We start from the raw sequence: 17,851 nt of genomic DNA, 5'->3' as shown, positions 1-17,851 counted from the left end.
ACATTTCCATACATGTTTATTAATCTAAATGAGATTAACTCTATGTGCCATATTTACCACCAAGGGAGTTAATTTTGATTGTTTTACAATTAAAAATCAATTGCAGTGTACGACAATTACTTAACAGTGTTGTGCAGATTTTGGAACTTTCTTACTCGCTAGCACCATCTTCTGGCTTGTGTCATCATTGCAGACTATGTTAAGATCCTTATGTTGCACATGCATTTCTCATGTAAATATACTGTATTTATACAGCCCTTCACATCAGTCTTTTCGGTGTACCAAGGTAGTTTATAGTAGAAAATAACAGCAATGTCAGGACCAGAACGGAATCAGGACCCAATTGCGTAATGTTTACCACCAGTTATATTGAAAGAAAGAGGAAGGGCTGTGCTGGACGCGGGAAGCAAGCTGCTCTTGCACTCGGATTGTGATCCGAATACACAAGTGGATCTTCCGTAGTGAGCGATAGCAGTGTCAGGGACGGAAAAACAGGTCGGTAGCCGGGACTGGGAGAGCAAGGCGTGGTCGGGGTCGGAAAGTGAGTCATAAGCCAGAACGGGAGAGTAGACGTAGTCGGGGACAAAAAGGGCCGTAAGCCGGGACGGGAGAGCACATGTGGTCAGGAGCATAACAGGTCGAGCAAAAACGGGACAGGTGGGAGTCTTGCCTGGTATAAAAACTGAGGTTCGCAGATGGACTGACAACAGGGGATTGGCAGGACCGGGTTCAAATAGTGACAGGGAGGTTGTTAGCCTGGATTTAAAGAGGCCCAGGTCAGATATCAGACACGTCTCGACAGGGAACTGATTCCAAAGCCTGAGGGTGGCAACAGAAAAGGATGGGTCACCCCAGCTTTTATATATTGACCTAGGAACTTCACGCAGAAGTTGATTCTTGGACCTCAGAGTCAAATCAAGTCACATTTATTTGTGACGCTCTTAATTACAAAATGTCTCAAAGGACTGCACAGGTTACAATTACAACATCCCCTGATCTTAAACCAACATGCGGGCAAGGAAAAACTCAAAATCTCAGCTCGAGAAAAATAAGAGGGTCCTCTCAAGTAGAAATCCCCTTCACAGGAACGCCAGAGTCCTAAGCTCTACCAGGATTGCTAGCAGTTAAAAGCTTAGATAAATACAACGCGGCTAGATCGAGAAGCCAATGAAGGAGAGATATGCCCAGTGTTCGGCACAGCTTGAAGTCAACGGAGAGAAGACTGGGAGTAACCAACATAAAAATCATTACACTCATCTAACCTTGAGCTTATTAAAGGCATGTATAGCTTTCTCAAGGTCAAGACGGCTTAAAACCAATTTAACTTTGTCTAAAATACGCAACCGAAAGAAGCTCGTCCTGACAACATTGTTGATCTGTTTGTCGAACCGGAGAAGACTGTTAAAAGTCACACCCAGGTTTCTGACGGTTGAACTCAACTTAGAAGACAGGCCGCCGAAGCCGGCCGCCACCGTATCCCCAAACATAAGTTATTCGGTTTTGTCTTTGTTAGAATAAAGACAATTTCGGGCCAACCACCTCTTGATATTAACAATACAATCAAACAGAGAACATTGAACACGTGTCAGGTATTGATCCCGTCTGTTCCGTCCTGTCTGGGATCTTGCTCGTGTATCTGGTATCGATCCCGTCTGTCCTGTCCGGTTTTGCCTGTAAGGTTTCTGCCTCTGGCTTCCTGTTTTCCCACGCCTAACTTCTCTGTCAATACTAAGCAATCGCCAAATCACTGACGTTTGTTTTTTCACACGACTGCCCCATTCCCGTAAAAAAAACCTTGTGTGAATGATCTGAAATGAAATGAAATGATCTGCATTTATATAGCGCTTTTCAAGTCAATGAATTTCCAAAGCGCTTTACAATGTGCTCCACATTTCCCAATAACGGCCTTGCAGCCATGTAAGGCGCTAACCAGCTTATTGGGGTTCAGTGTCTTACCCAAGGACACTTCAACATGTAACACGGACGAGCCGGGATTCGAACTGGGATCCCTTGATCCCAAGACGAGCGCTCTACCTCCTGAGCTACTGCCGCCCACGAAAACACTTCACATCTAGGTCCACCGTCTGTTAGGGTTCCGACAGATTATATGCCATCGATACGGGGTCTCCATCTTATATCATGGCTAATAATCACTCCACGAAAAAAAATTTTTTTTCTCTTTCAACATTACCTATCTTGAAAAATTATAATCATGCGTTTTTAACCTTGTTTTTCCCAAGTGAGACCAAATACTTAACATATTTGCATACATAAGCACAGAATTGTGTAATATTAGTGCTGCGTCTCTGTATTGTGCAATCTAATTGACTTTGCAAAGCCTCCTAAGACCACACGCTGTAATGCAAAACAAGCAAAAATTGGCTTCAAAAGCTTCTTTTCTGCTTTTTTTTTTCTCCAGCAGAAGCGCTTCGCTGGGGATTTATTCGGAAAGGAAGGAAAAATAAACAAACGGCGGCAATTTAGAGCGGCGAGATTAATGGGCTCTTCAAAAACGGGGAACAATTGATCAAAATGTAAGCCAGGGCCGACTTTATCAATGGCTGACAAAAGGAAGTTGAGTGATTATATGCGGCGTTTGTGTCTAATGCCGGAAGACAATGTGACGCAATTGTGCGGAAGATTAAAGAGCTTAGAACAAAAAATGCACAAGAGGGATGCCGTCCTGAGTGAAAAAAAATAAAGAACTTTGAGCCCCTGTTTATTATTCTTGATAGCCAACCTGAGGTCCATATCCACTGGCAACAACTGTTACTTGAAAAGTAAACAATTAGTCTTGCTTTTTTGGGCTTCTGTCTACCCGAAAGTGAACTGCACTCGTGTGGCCGCAATCCACGATCCCTGATCTGTCATTATTACCGATGTGAATCACCTGTGCCCGCTCATAACCGCTGCGGGCTCTGATTGGCTCCCTGTCCCTATTTAAACCCAGTCCTGTCACTCTCCGGTTGTCAGTCCGTCTGCGAACCTCTGTTGACACAAGGCAAGCCTTTTTTTGTTTCCGACTCCCGCCCAGTGTTCCCTCTAAGCTGCACGCGTGCCCAATTGCGCACTGCTCGCACATTCTCGGCGCACAAGAAAATCTATCCAGCGCACAAAAATGAGGGCTCAAAATTACTTATTAAGAAGCGACTTTAGTCAAAGTTACAGTGCATGAAGGTAAAAATACGCGGGTTCCCCTGACGTTGTGTCCTAAATGCGGTATTTTGAAGTCGAACGAAGTTGAGTAAAGTTAGTCGAGTATGTCGAGAACCGGCTTCTTCGGCTCGGCTCACTAAAAGGAACCGGCTCTATCGGGTCCTAAACGGCTCTTCAGGTTACTTTTGCTTCTTTAATCCCAACATGACCAAATATTAAGTAAAATGATGCACAAAATGACTTAAAGGAAGGGGGGAATAGAACAAAAAAGAAAAAAATACTAAAATGAAAAAGGAGTGAAAAGCTGAGAAAAAAGAAACAAAGAGAAAAGAAAGAAATGAAGGAAAAAAGTAAATAGAGAGCAAAAAGAAAAAAGTAAAAAATAAACACAATGAGATTTTTTTTAAGGAATTAAAACAAAAAAGTAGAAAAAAAACACGGAAAAAAGAAGAAAAAGTTTGTGTTGCATTCAAATAATTTCCAATTCTCATTTCGATAAATAGATATCGGGCGGAGCCGTGTAAATGAAAAATGAATCTTGTTGCCAACATTGTACTTCCACTAAAAAAATAGATTAAGTACAGTTTTGTATCTTACAACCGACGAAATAAGCCCCCAAAAATGTTAATATTATACGACAAAATATATAAGGAAATAAAAAGAAATGGATATCTTGTGAAATAATTGTAAGAACAAACGACGTTTGTAGGCAATAGTACATGAGTCAATTCATTCAAAAGAGAAAAATAATTTTGCATTGCCGGAAACTCAGCAAAATGTAACTTGATGTCAAGTTTTGGACATGTTTGATAATTAATTATCTTGCCACACTTGGGATTATGGTGGCTCACTGTAGTTTCAAGCGTTGCTCACCGACTTTGTATGAACGCTCAGACCTGTGGAAAATTAGAGGGAACATTGCTCCCGCCTCTCCCATTTTTGCTCCCGTTTTGTCTCCGGCTACGACCTATTTTGATCGCGACCATATCTGCTCCCCCGTCCCGGCTAACGACCCATTTTTGATCCCGACTACGTGTACTCTCCCATCCTGCCTTACTACTCGTTTCCGACCCTGACCACGTTTTTGCTTTCCCTGTCCCGGCTACCGACCTGTTTTTCCGTCCCTGACATTGCCATCGCTCACTACAAAAGATCCTCTTCCACAATCCGAGTGCGAGAGCGACTTGCTTCCCGCGACCAGCGAACACCGGATCGCGGGTGCAACCCTTCCTCTTTCTTTCAATAAAACTGGTGGTTAACGTTACGCAATTGGGTCCTGATTCTGTTCCTGTTGTGACATGATCACGTATTGCTGCGAGCGGGGGGGAGCCAGAAGCACTTGTCGGAGGACGTGCCGCTCTGTTTTGCCTTAAAAGAAAATGCACGATTGTGGCTGTGATACATTATCTATTGGTCATATTTTTGTTTGGGTTTGTGACTCCCACCTCAAATTAACTGCTCTGTTTTGGCTGCGCTCCATTATCCCCAATGAACTATTGCTGAGAGAAGAACTGAGAAACCCGATTTGAGTCATGCGTAGCAGCTTTTTTTCGTTCTTTCTGCCTAAAATGAACAGCACCTGTGCGGTCACGATCCATTATCCCCAGTCGACTATTGCTGAGAGTGGGGGCCAAGAAACCAAATTGTGTTATGTGTGGTGGCTCTTTTTTTCAGTTCTTTCTGCCTAAAATAAGCAGTAACTCTGCAGCCCGATCAATTATCCCCTGTTGACCGTTGCTGTAAGCGGGCCTACTTAACAGATTGTTGCACATCGTGATGGGTTCTGTTCCCCAAAAACGAGGGATTACAATACGTATGAATGTATTAGGTTTTTTTTTTAAATGTCTGGTAATTATCAATTTTTTCAACTTTAATGTTAATGTACTACGCACACTAAACTCCATATTATTTTGTTGTTTGTTAACAGACTTCCAAAGAAGTTTAGAATATTACAGAAATAATAAAAATAATTTTATTTCAATATTAAAGAAAATTAACCGGTTTTGGAAAAAAAATATTTGTAAATACTGTACAGGCGCGGTGGTTAGCGCGTGTGCGGCACAGTTCTGAGATCATGGGTTCAAATCCAGCTACCAACCTTCCTGTGCGGAGTTTGCATCTTCTCCCCTGTGCTTGCGTGGGTTTCTTCCGGGCACTCCGGTTTCCTCCCACATTCCAAAAACATGCATGTCAGGTTAATTGGCCGGTCCAAATAGTCCCTAGGTGTGAATGAGCGAGCGAATTGTCTGTCCCTGTGTGGCCTGCGATTGGCTAGCAACCAGTTCAGGGTGTCCCTTGCCCACTGCCCGGAGATGGCTGGAATGGGCTCCAGCTCCCCCGTGACCCCACTGAGGATAAGCAGTGCAGATAATGGATAATTTGAAACTAACATCATTCTGCAGGCAACTGACAAATGGTTTAAGAACCACAGTTGGCCCCTGGGCCATAGCTTGGACCAGAAATTTACAAAAATATGGAAAAATGTTGTTGGTTTAAAAATTGTCATTTGCATATTTGGTTAAACCCATTAAAAATCTTATAGTGTTAAAGTGTTTTGTTGAAAATATCATTTTTTAGTAATACTACAAGCCCCTAAAAATGGCCATGGGACATAAATTGGCCCTCGGACTTCAGTGTGAACACACTTGTATTAGAAGAAGAAAAACATTATGTCTATTCAGTGGGATAAAAAGGTATAAATATGAATGTTTACATTAACGTACCGTGAAAAACTGGTTTGAACTGAAAAAGGCTTTTAATTTGAAAGGTGCAGTTCGTTTATATGAATAAGAAATGTAACAGTTATTACCTTATTAAAGATTTGCACCACATCACTTAATCTCACTGAACCGAACCCGATTGTTCCTCTTTTCAGTCAAAAAGTCTTTGAATTGCTTCACACACTACTTATAAACAAACGAATCACTCACCAAACCTAGAACTAGCTACACGAACAACACCTAGTTTTTCAAATTATTTCCCAACATGGCATTTTGTGTTTATAAAATCTGAGTTTAAGATTCAAATTTTACCTGTTATGTTCTTCTTTGGGGGCGGCCATCTTGAGAATTCTTTGAGTGAATATGGCGTGACAAGTTGTTGAGTCTTTAGCTAATAAGCAGTTAGAAAGCAGGTGTTCCACCTTAGCTCGTTAGCGAAGCCCCGGGCCACTTTGATGTTATCTTCACTCAAAATGGCTGCCTCTGGAGAAAGATCAGAACAGGTGGATTTTGCTTTTTCATTCCTGTTCTACTAACACAGTATTAATGGAAATAATTTGTATTGACAAGGGCTAAAAGCGCAGACATCTTTCTTTTTTGTGTGTTTATTTAGCAATGAGACGCAGCTGTACACAGTGTTAGCCAAAATGGCGTAGCGCAAGATTTGTCAACAAGACAAAAACTGACAACATTTAAATACGACACGAACCGTGAACTTTTCATTGTGTTTGCGCGTGTTCAACTTCTGAGATTCGGACGAATACTTTGTCCGAAGAAACGAGCTAAAAAGGGCAGTGACTTTTATTACAGAGAAACAAAATAAGGAATAAACAGAATATTCTGGACTTTGGGCTACAGGAAAAAGTGCTCCCTAGACAAACATAGAAAAGGGGCGTGGGATCAGGGTTGGGTAGGGTTACTTTAACTTGATTACTTTCAATTACTTTTGGATTACTCCAATACCAAATATGCTAATAAAGGACAAAAGAAACTAAATATGAATAAAATGACAAAATTTTGTGCAGGCTTGGGGAGTGACGGAATACATAGAACGGCAAAAAATATGTCGGCAAGCCGTTTGGATTTATTTTCATTTTGTTTCATTTTATGTTCGTTTTGCCGGAGATAAAAGAGATCAAAGCCAGGAGAGAAAGCTTACCACGTGTTGTGAGTCATCATTTGATTCATATTATAACTACCGGTATTATTTTGTCTTTTATTAGCATATTTGGTATTGGAGTCATCCAAAAGTAATTGAAAGTAATCCAGTTAAAGTAACCCTACCCAACCCTGCGTGGGATGAAAACAAATTAAACTTAGCTGGTAAATTAAACTTACTGAGAGTAAGTAAGGGAGTCACATCTTTCACAAAATAACTTTGTTAAGACTGGATCTAACTGTGTTTTACAGGTGGTATAAGATTAGGCCAGGCTTATCAGAACGTTGCCGAATTGCTCTTTTCATAATTTCGGGAAAATATGGGCAAGAGACCGGCATTTCCACACGGGGGCGGATTTATTTTCTTAAAGTATTTAACTAAGCGAATTCCATCAAATTAGCAGAATTAGTGTCGCTCTTCGTCGAGCCTCTCTCTCCATTGTCCCTCGCGATCGATCTCCCGAAGTTCCTCTGCCAACGTCTTTTCACAAGCTGGCGTGCCGGCTCCTCCTCCCATAGGCGTGCTGACTCCTCTCATGGGCGTGCTGACTCCTCCCATGGGCGCGCCAGGTGCCAGCTTCACCACCTCCTCGCCGAAGGGCGTCGCGGATGTTTGTCCTTGTGCGTCTGGCCTTCTCCCGTCAGCACTCACAAGAATTCTGTTATCAAAAGACGTCTTATGCATTCCAGACAGCCTAACCTATTAATATACCTTGAAGAAAAACAGTCAGTGAATCTCTCTACTGCATCAAACTGAGTACATGTACTTACTTTGTAGTTAATTTTATAATATTATAATATCCTTTATAAAATGTATAAATGTATAAATGTATAAAATATATGCCACCACCTCTTCGACCTGCTGCCTTCCGGCAAGCGCTACAGGTCACACAAAGCAAAAACAAACAGACTCAGAGACAGCTTCTTCCCCACAGCCATTACCACCCTAAACAGACACCGCACAAAAAAACTGAAAACTGTTGCAAAAAACTACCTCACACGAATGTAAAATGGTACTCACGTACATGCTGTCTGCACTATGTTTGTTCACTGCTCAAAACAGACACAGCACAAAAAACCTGAAAACTTGTGCCAACACTACCTCATACGTATATAATGGTACTAATGTCTATGTTCTTGCACATGTCGACTGCACTACGTTTACTGCTCACCTTGCACAATGTCTGACCATTTCCTTTTTTCTGCACTATGTTGTCTATGTTTGCACCAATGCATATGCTGACTATTTGTTGCACTATGATGACTTTGCACCAAATGCAATATTGCACAACCCTTACGATACCAACGGTATCACGACAACACTGTATGTAACATCCCACATGCCGACATTTCTTGTGTAAATACCATGTAAATTATAACTATAGCCTTATCCCCCTTGTTTTATAACCTTATCTTCTCTGTTCCTTTATCTTCTTGGCTCATACCTCATTGTGAATGTGTAAAACTGGAGTGTCATGCCCAATTTCGTTGTCACAATATGTTAACCCATTTTGTAACAATGACAATAAAGGTATATTCTATTCTATTCTATTCTATAAAATCCTTCACTGGGAAAGTACTCAATGAATGTATATATTGAAACGTCAAATGAATACAAAAAGGAAATACTTTATTCAAATATGTGGATAAGAATAAAGCGCTTTTATAACAACTAAATGAATAGTGTTACGATGAAATAATAAAAGTATAACTGGAAAACTTATGCAATCATGACTCCATATTCTTTGACACATTTCATAATCTAAAAATAGTCCTCTACTCTATGCCCAAAAATGGCTTCTTCTATGCTGAAAAAGATGGCATCTTCTTCTTCTATGCTGGAAATTATTGATGCTTGTTATCAGCACCTACAACTAGGTCCTTCAAGTTAGCATTGCCCTCTTCTACACTCAAATTAGCAAGGTCTCCTTTTGCTGTAAAAATTAGCATTGTCTTCTTCTACGTTGATAATCGGCGATATTCTGACAATAAGCGTTGTGATCTTTTATGCCTAGAAATAGTTTTTTTCTCCACCAAAAGGTAAGATTTTATGGACTGCAAATAACTAGCTTCTTCTTCTACATCAAATCTAGCATAGTCCTCTGCGCTAAAAAGTAAAGTTTGTAGCATCTTCTTGCCCGCTTTTTTTTTCCTATAAAAATCTTGAGACCCACAGTCCATCGAAGTTCTTTTCAAAATAATTCCCAGCACCCGTTTTTTTTTTTCCCAAAGCTTAAATTATGTCGCCTGTAATGAGAGGGTAATTTTCATTTAATCAATTGTGGTCACAAGGGCTCAGGGGGTAATACAAGATATACAATTAGTAAAATTTAGTGTTGATATTTAAAGTTGTTCCGCTCTGGGAGAATGGAATGTCTTGTCTTTAAAAATGCCCAATTAGCAAAACCAAAAGTACTAGGTATACATTTTATTGACTTTTTCCTCCCACATAAATCAACAATTCTCTGCAAAAACTTGTGTTGAAATTGATTATTGTTCTAGCAGGGAAGAGTGTAATGTCTTTCAGCAAAACCAAAAATGCCATGTTGGCTTTTTTGGCAGTTTTTACATCTGGGGTAACCAACTAGACTGCCTGTAATAGATAGTGTTGATATTCTATGTCACTCTAGCCTTGGAGAGTTGAATGTCTTTGTTGGAAAAAATGCTGAGTCAACAAAAGTAAACATGCTAAATCAGCTTTTTGGGCAGTTTTTATATCTGAAGTAACCAACCAGACTCCCTGTAATAGATAGTGCTGATATTCAATGTCACTCTAGCCTTGGAGAGTGGAATGTCTTTGATGGAAAAAATGCTGAGTCAACAAAACCAAACATGCCAAATCCAACTCTTTTGGAAGTTTTTACATCTGGGGTAACTGATTTGCCTGTAAAAGTGGGTGTTTATATTCAATGTCACCCTGGCCTTGGAGAGTGGAATGTCTTTCTTGGATTAAAATGCTGAGTCACCAAAACCTAAATTGCTGAGTCAGCTTTATTTTTGGTGAATTTCATTTAACCTACCTGACTGCTTGTGAAAGATGGGGGTCTTATGTAAACTCCTCCCCCTCTTTCTTGGGTGGACAGAAACACAAACATACCTTAGCTCCCAAATGAAAACATCATGTCAGGACCAGAACGAGACAGGACCCACTTGCGTGCATTTCTCTAGTTTTATTTGGAAGAAGGAAAAGGATAGTACACATGATCCGTGGGGAGCAGGTTGCTCAGACACGGAAGTGGTATTTCCGTGGCGAGCGACGGCAGTGTCGAGAGCGGGAAAAAACAGGTCTCTGGCCGGGACAATGGAGCAAAAAATCGTGGTCGAGTACAGAAAATGGTTCGGAGCCGGGGAAATGGACAGGAATCAGAACAGGAGAGAGTCAGTGTCAAAAGGCTTGCCTAGCGTAAGCTGAGGTTCGCAGACAGACTGACAACAGCAGGCTCAGGTGCCTCGCATCAGTAATCATGACACATCATCAGCCTTGCTTTGCTTGTGGGCAATGTTCCCTCTAAGTTGCGCGCGTGCGCAATCGCGCACTGCCTGCACATTCTCAGCGCACAAGAAAATCTAGCCAGTGGACAAAAATCAGGACTCAAAATTGCTAATTAAGAAGCAAATGAAGTCAAAGTTAGTGCATGAAGATAAAAAAATCCACGTGTTCCCCTGACGCTGTTTTCTAAATGCGGTAATTTGAAGTCAATCTCAAACGAAGTTGAAAAGTAAAGTCAGTAGAGTTTTTCGAGAACCGGCTTCTTCGGCTCAGCTCACTAAAGCGAACCGGCTCTTTCGGGTCCCAAACGCCTCTTCAGGTTGTTTTTGCTTCTTTAATCCCTACACGACCAAATATTATGTAAAATTGTGCACAAAATGACTTAAAGGAAGGGGGAATAGAACAAAAAAGAAAAAAATACTAAAATGAAAAAGTAGTGAAAAGCTGAGAAAAAAGAAACAAAAGGAAGAGAAAAAGAAAGGAAAAATTTAGAAAAAAAGCCAGTAAAAAAAGAAAAGAAACAAAAGAAAAAAAGTAAATAGAGAACAAAAAGAAAAAGTAACAGCTAGGAAAAAATAAACACAATGAGATTTTTTTAAAGGAATTTAAAAAAATAGAAAAAAAACAGGGAAAAAGAAGAAAAAGTTTGTGTTGCATTCAAATAATTTCCAATTATACCAAGTCAATCTTGTTGCCAACATTGTACTTCCACTAAAAAAATGTGATGAAATACAGTTCTTGTAACCGACAAAATAAGCCCCCCAAAATTTCAGTATTATGCGTCAAAAGATACCACGAAAAAAAAGAATAATCTTGTGAAAAAATTGTTGTAAAAACAAATGACGTTTGTAGGCCGTAAAACCTTTGCAATAATACATGAGTCAATTCATTCAAAAGTGATTTTTTTTTTTTGCGGAAACTCAGCAAAATATAACTAAGTTTTGGACATGTTTGATCATGATTTAGTTGCCACACTGCGGCTTGCCGTTGCTCACTGTTGTTTCAAGCGTTGCTCACCCGACTTTGTGCGAACGCTCAGACCCGTGGGTGATCAAATTAATATTCAGCACAAATAATAAGGAATTAAAGACACTAGTCCAGTAATTATTCGACCAATACGCTGAGTTTTACGGATGCTGAACTTGACCACAAGGATATCCTCAAACTAAGAGTCAGTAAAACACTCTGACAGCACCGCAAATGTGGAATAGCAATGCTGCGGTCAGACACAGCTGACAAATATTTCCACTGACAGCTTTCAGCCGTGGAAGAGTCCGACCCTGCTCTTATTAGAAGCAACCTGCAGCCTCGTCAAGCAGAAATACAAAAAAAAAAAAATGAAGAATTGCCAAGATGCTCCCACACTCGCTCTCACGGGGGATAAAAGTGGGCTACAGCTTTAAGAAGCACTATCGCAGCATTCACACAAAGGCCACCTCATTGATAAAGCTTCCAGTTTTAAAACAAAGACATTTTCCCCTTCAGTGTGATTCTAAGCACGGCGTTGTAGCGCTCGTTAATAATAAACCAGTTACTCGCCGTTTTGCTGTTCTCCGTTACGGCCCCTAACTGTGGATATCTGTCCATCTGAAAAATGGCAAAACGTAGATTTACCGTAAATTCCGGACTATAAGCCGCTACTTTTTCCCCGAACGTTCAACCCTGCGGCTTATTCAGTGATGCGGCCAATTTATGTAATTTTTTTAACAGCCGCCAGCGTGTTGCTAGCGTGTTTTTGAACAAGGGAGCGTGGGACGACGTCTATATGACAAGGTCTCTTTCTCCTACCGGGTAAGACGACTTTGAAGGCGTCGTTACAGGGAGATAGATGAGGACGTTGTACCGTGACTTCTATAAGTACGGTATATTTTTTTAACACACTCGTTAGCTGTGTTGCGAGCGTGTTGCGAGTAGCGTTTTGCTACCTTTCACAGGCACGGTTTGGGATGAAAGTTATATTATAATTATTATAGCTTTGAAAACTCTCTCGGTGTACTGTCTTTCTTTGTAAATATGTGTAACCATGTATAATATGTATTTGCAACTGTATATATTTGTAATATCTTTATTTTAGAGACTTATTGTGATATGTTTTATACGAGCGAATTAAAAAGAAGGGGCGGAGCAAACGCGGGCTGAAGGGAAGTGGGGTAAAGCTGAGTTAAATCTCTTTGTTGTTGCAGCGGACAATAGTGGATATATATTTTTCCCACCCTTAACTTTGGACAAATCCATTTTTTTCGTTGGATTACTTTCAACGGGACCTGGACTTTAAAGGTTTGCATTAAATTATAACTACCGGTATTATTTTCCGTTCATGTAGCCGATTGTGGTGGATGGATTGTGTACCTTATTTGCAGTTACAATCGCGGCACCGAGAGTCAGGTCTGGGATAAAGTTGGGACTGTGTTACATGTTTAAATGTTGGCGCATGTGGCTTATATATAGGTGCGGCTTGTGTAAGGACAAAACCAATAATGTCTGCAAAATGTGGTGAATTTTACGGTACTCACTGTTTTGCTGTTCTCCATTACGTTGAGAACTGGCTGCCCCTAACTGTGGATATCTGTCGATCTGAAAAATGGCAAAACGTAGATTTACTATGAAATTGAGGCGGCAGAGCTACGGGTTGACTTTTTATTGACTCTATTTGGCCTGTGTTGCTTGTTTGAGGCTAGAAGAAATGGATTTTTTTATGCTACTGTTAAATGAATTGTAGCTGAATTTAAATGTACTGTGGTGTGTCTTTGAAACAGGGGTCTCGATAACTGAACTGAACTGAGTGATTGGCACATCCGTGTCATTTCTGAAGTCATGGGTTCAAATCCAGCTCCCACCCTTCCTGGGCGGGGTTTGCATTTTCTCCCCGTTCCTCCGTGGGCTTCTTCCGATTCCTTCAGTCACGGTTAATTGGTGACTACTAATTGCCCCTGTGTAGTTATCTGTCTCTTTGTACCCTGTGACTGGTTGGCAACCAGTCCTGGTTGTCCGCTACCCACTGCCTGAAGATAGCTAGGATGGGCTCCAGCAACCCTACGACCCTACTATAATGTCACGGTTGCCCATTGCCCTCAATTGGCCCCGCCCGTTTGGTGCTAGCTGCGCCTCGTTGCCTGATTGGCTTCCCTCCCATTTAAGCTCAGTGCTCTAACTCACCCTTTGTCAGTCCGTCAACGAGCCTCTGCACCCACAAGACGTGTGCGTTGACTCTGTCCGGTATCCTGCTTGTGTATCCTGTCCGGCATCAGCTCGTGTATCTGGTATTGATCCCGTCTTTCTGGCATCGGCTCGTGTATCTGGTATCGATTCCGTCTGTCTCGTCCGACTCCAGTTTCCAGTATTGGGCATCGATCCCTTCTGTCTCATCCTGTCTGATATCAGACTCCAGTATCGGGTATCGATCCCATCTATCTCGTCCTGTTTGATATCTGAATCCAGTCTCCAGTGTCTGGTATCGATCCTGTCTGTCTCATCCTGTCCGATATCTGACTCTAGTCTCCATTTATCAGGCATCGATCTCGTCCTGTCTGATATATGTCTCCAGTGTCTGTATCGATCCCGTCTGTCTCGTCCTGTCTGATATCTTGCTACAGTTTTCGGTATCCGGTATCGATCACGCCTGTCTCATCCTGTCCGATATCTTGCTACAGTATCCAGTACCCGTTTTCAATCCTGTCCGTCTCGCCCTGTCTGATATCTGACTCCAGTCTCCAATATCAGGTATCGATCTTGTCTGTCCTGTCCGGTATCGATCTCGTCTGTCCGGTATCTGCTTGTGTATCTGGTCTCGATCCTGTCTGTCCTGTCTTGTCCGGTATTGACCCCGTCTGTCCAGTATCTGCTCATGTATCTGTTATCCATCTCATCGGCCTCTGGCTTCCTGTTTTTCCACGGCGGACTTCTGTCTTACTTCTTCCGCTCAGCGATCGCCAAATCACTGGCATTTGTGTTCACACACATGACTGCCCTATGCCCGTAAAATAAAGCTTGTGTGAAAACGTTACGCATCTGGGTTCTCTTCCTGTTCTGGTTCTGACAGATAATGGATCGACGGATGTAGACGCATCTCGGCATTGTAAATTGTTGTTGAATCGAAGTAATTTTATAAAAAATACATGTTTTAAATTAAATCTATCCTTTTACGAAAATTAATTTTGTGATACTTCAGTGTACAGCATCTTTATAGATGACTACTCAAGTGTTGAGTATCATTATCAGTCTATCAGTGATATCCAACCAATCCTACCAAAATACCTTTTCATACCTCTTGCCATTGACTGTGTGTTTAGACGTCTTTTTTGTGAGATATATTTGACCCTAGTGATATCAGAAAATGAATGGATAATAATGTGTACTCAGTTTTACGCTCAGACTTTTTTTTTTACATATAAAATAAGGTCACACAAGGGTTGCCTTAGCAACGGCAGTCACTGTTGGCTTAGTAGATTGAACTCGAATAAGTTTCTGAACATGGATTTCGTGAAATATTTAATACATTGAAATCTATAAAAATGAAACTCGCGATAGTGTTCAGATACAGTAACAGTTATGCCCTACTCTCATGTTACCAGTGTTCTCGTTTGCCTGCGTCTCTGCATCCTAGATGCATAGTTTTTGTGTCCCGGGGACGCATGTTGATTTGACACAATGCGTCCCCGGGACACAACTTTTTTGACACCAAATTGTCATTATTACCCGATTACTTTTTTTTAACAAAAATTTACCGCACTCCAAACTTTTCGTCAGGCAGATCCGCCATTGTTGTTTTGGTCTCGCGTCGATCTAGGCAAACGAGATCTTGTTGCTCCAAGAGGACGTCATTGTTTTGGTGGTTGTCGGGTGAAAGAGAAGTATGCCTCTGAAAAAACAGTTGGTATTAGGTGCAAATCGACAAAAAATTGGTCATTTCTTCAGTGTCGGTAATAAGTCGAAACATAATACAGAAAGTGGTTGCAACGGCAATAATTCCGGCACGAAAAAACGGCGGAGAAATTCTTCAGAAGACCGCGAAGGCAAGGAAAACATGTGTGTGTGTGGGGGGGTGGGGGGTGGGGGGGGTTTAACAGTTATTGTTCTATCTTCGTTATTCATTATCCATTATCCGTTATCGGTCAGTTCATAATACGCTACAAAGCCTAGGAGCCGGGACTCTTACTCTCAGCCAAAAGGCCAAGCTAAGGTCCTAGCCCTAAAGCCTTGTTGCGATCATTGCGAATGCACCGTTCCCGGAGGTACTGCAATACCGGGCCGATGCGTGGAGTGGACAGAGCAAGCTCTTATTCCATCTCCGGATTGCAAAAATCAAAGATCATGGCTAAACTGAGGATAAAGTATTCAGTTCAACAACAAAAACTATAGAAATGATCCCTAAAAGTATTTTGAAGCGAACGATTCGACAAAAGATAATAAACAAAAGAATACTCATAGCAAGAAAAGGACTTTTCTGCCAAAATGGACTCTATTATATTCCTGGTTACGCTATGAGGAGGATGATAACGGAGGCTACATGTTCTGTGATGCGTGCACCCAGTGTGCCAAAAACCTGGATTGCATAAATCATTTCGCAATACGAACTTTCAGAAAAGCACAATGGATCGGCACAATGAAAACCACAAATTAGCTATGGAAATTCCGTTGCTGCAATTGGACCTTGAGATGGCATTATAACTGGCGGGACAGCAAACCACAAAGAATATGTGAACTGAAAAATCTGAAGTGATTAAAACTGCATGAAAATATAGACTAACATTTCAGCAATATTATTTTGTTTAATGTACAATATTTTTGTGAACTGAAAAATCTGAAGTAATAACTGCTTTGTATTACCAATTAAGTGTGATGATTAAAACTGACTGAATATATAGATTTATATATTTATTCATATATTTGTCGCCGATTTACAATTTCAACCTCGATAACACTAAATTTTGGGGACCCATAGATCTCTGTTGGGACCCATAGATTTTTGAGCACGCGAGCCCCCGAGACCCATCACTTTTCAGAGGTAAAATGAACACTGGGTTACCATGGTGACGCGCTTCCTCGCCATGTGAGAGACTGTATGTACTGTGGCACAAGGTGGACGCTTTGTTTATTCACACTTATTCCTTCCCCTTGATCCACTTTCGCAGAAACTTGTAGGTGTGGAGGAGAACAAGTCTTTGCTTCTGCTCAAGCGCTGCCCAAACAATCTGAAGGAGTTTCAGGATATTACATTATACGGAGGTCTTGCAAGATGTAATGGTGCCTGACAGCCGCGGTAGCAAAGTTCTAAGTCTGGCTCCCTTGCCTGATTGCTTTTATTAGTACGGTGCTGACTGTTGTCGGTCACTGTTACTTTTTTTGAGAACAGACACGCCGGGTAATTGAATCTGTCATCACGCAACATTGCATGTCTGTTTGAACTCAGTAATTCGCTCTAAAACCTGCCTTATGCGTCTATCAGTCTTCTGACAACACTGTAATATTGAGTCAAGTCACGTTTATTTGTGTAGCCCTTAATCACAAAGAGTCTCCAAGGGCTGCACAGATCAAAGACTATTGCAGACTACAGACTATTATGACACAATCCCCTGATCTGGAAACAACATGAGGGAAAATAATACACATAAATTGTCAACATAAAATATAGGTTACTCGCATGCTATAGAGTAAAACTGTGTTTTAAGCTTAGATTTAAACATTTCCACTGAGGTTGCAAATCGAATCTCAGGGGTAAGAGCATTCCACAGCACCGAGGCATAATGTCCCCACTGCTGAATTATCTATCATGTAGAAGAGCGATTTTGAACCAGTGTGTCAGGGCACACTAGTCTGCTACAAAACTTTGTCTGGTCAGCTGTGGGATAGGAACAAGATTGGGTAGGGTTACTTTAACTTGATTACTTTCAATGACTTTTGGATGACTCCAATACCAAATATGCCAATAAAAGACAAAAGAAACTAAATATGAATAAAATGATGACTCACAACACATGGTAAGCTTTCTCTCCAGGCTTTGATCTCTTTGATCTCCAGCAAAACGAACATAAAATGCAACAGAAACAAAATGAAAATAAATCCAAACAGCTTGCCAACATCATGTTTGCCGTTCCACGTATTCCGTTACTCCCAAAGCCTGCACAAAATTTTACAACACCTCTCCCCACTCATTCCTATCCAGGGTTGGGTAGGGTTACTTTAACTTGATTACTTTCAATTACTTGTGGATTACTCCAATACCAAATATGCTAATAAAAGACAAAAGAAACTAAATATGAATAAAATGACTAAATGTACAGTAAGATCAAACATCTAGTTGAATCTGGCCATCTCTGTCTGTCCCTCA

General features: G+C 41.1%; 1 pseudogene; it reads right to left on the bottom strand.

Annotated features, from left to right (window-relative positions):
• Positions 1 to 15,733: 15,733 nt before the first annotated feature.
• LOC148347719 (U2 spliceosomal RNA) lies at positions 15,734 to 15,912 on the bottom strand (annotated as a pseudogene).
• Positions 15,913 to 17,851: the final 1,939 nt, after the last annotated feature.

The sequence above is a fragment of the Urocampus carinirostris genome, chromosome 19 (assembly GCF_059441175.1).
Source record: "Urocampus carinirostris isolate Australia breed hairy pipefish chromosome 19, RoL_Ucar_1.0, whole genome shotgun sequence".
Lineage (NCBI taxonomy): Eukaryota > Metazoa > Chordata > Actinopteri > Syngnathiformes > Syngnathidae > Urocampus > Urocampus carinirostris.
The sequence above is the reverse complement of the archived record's forward strand: the minus strand, read 5'-3'. Positions and strand labels throughout refer to the sequence as shown.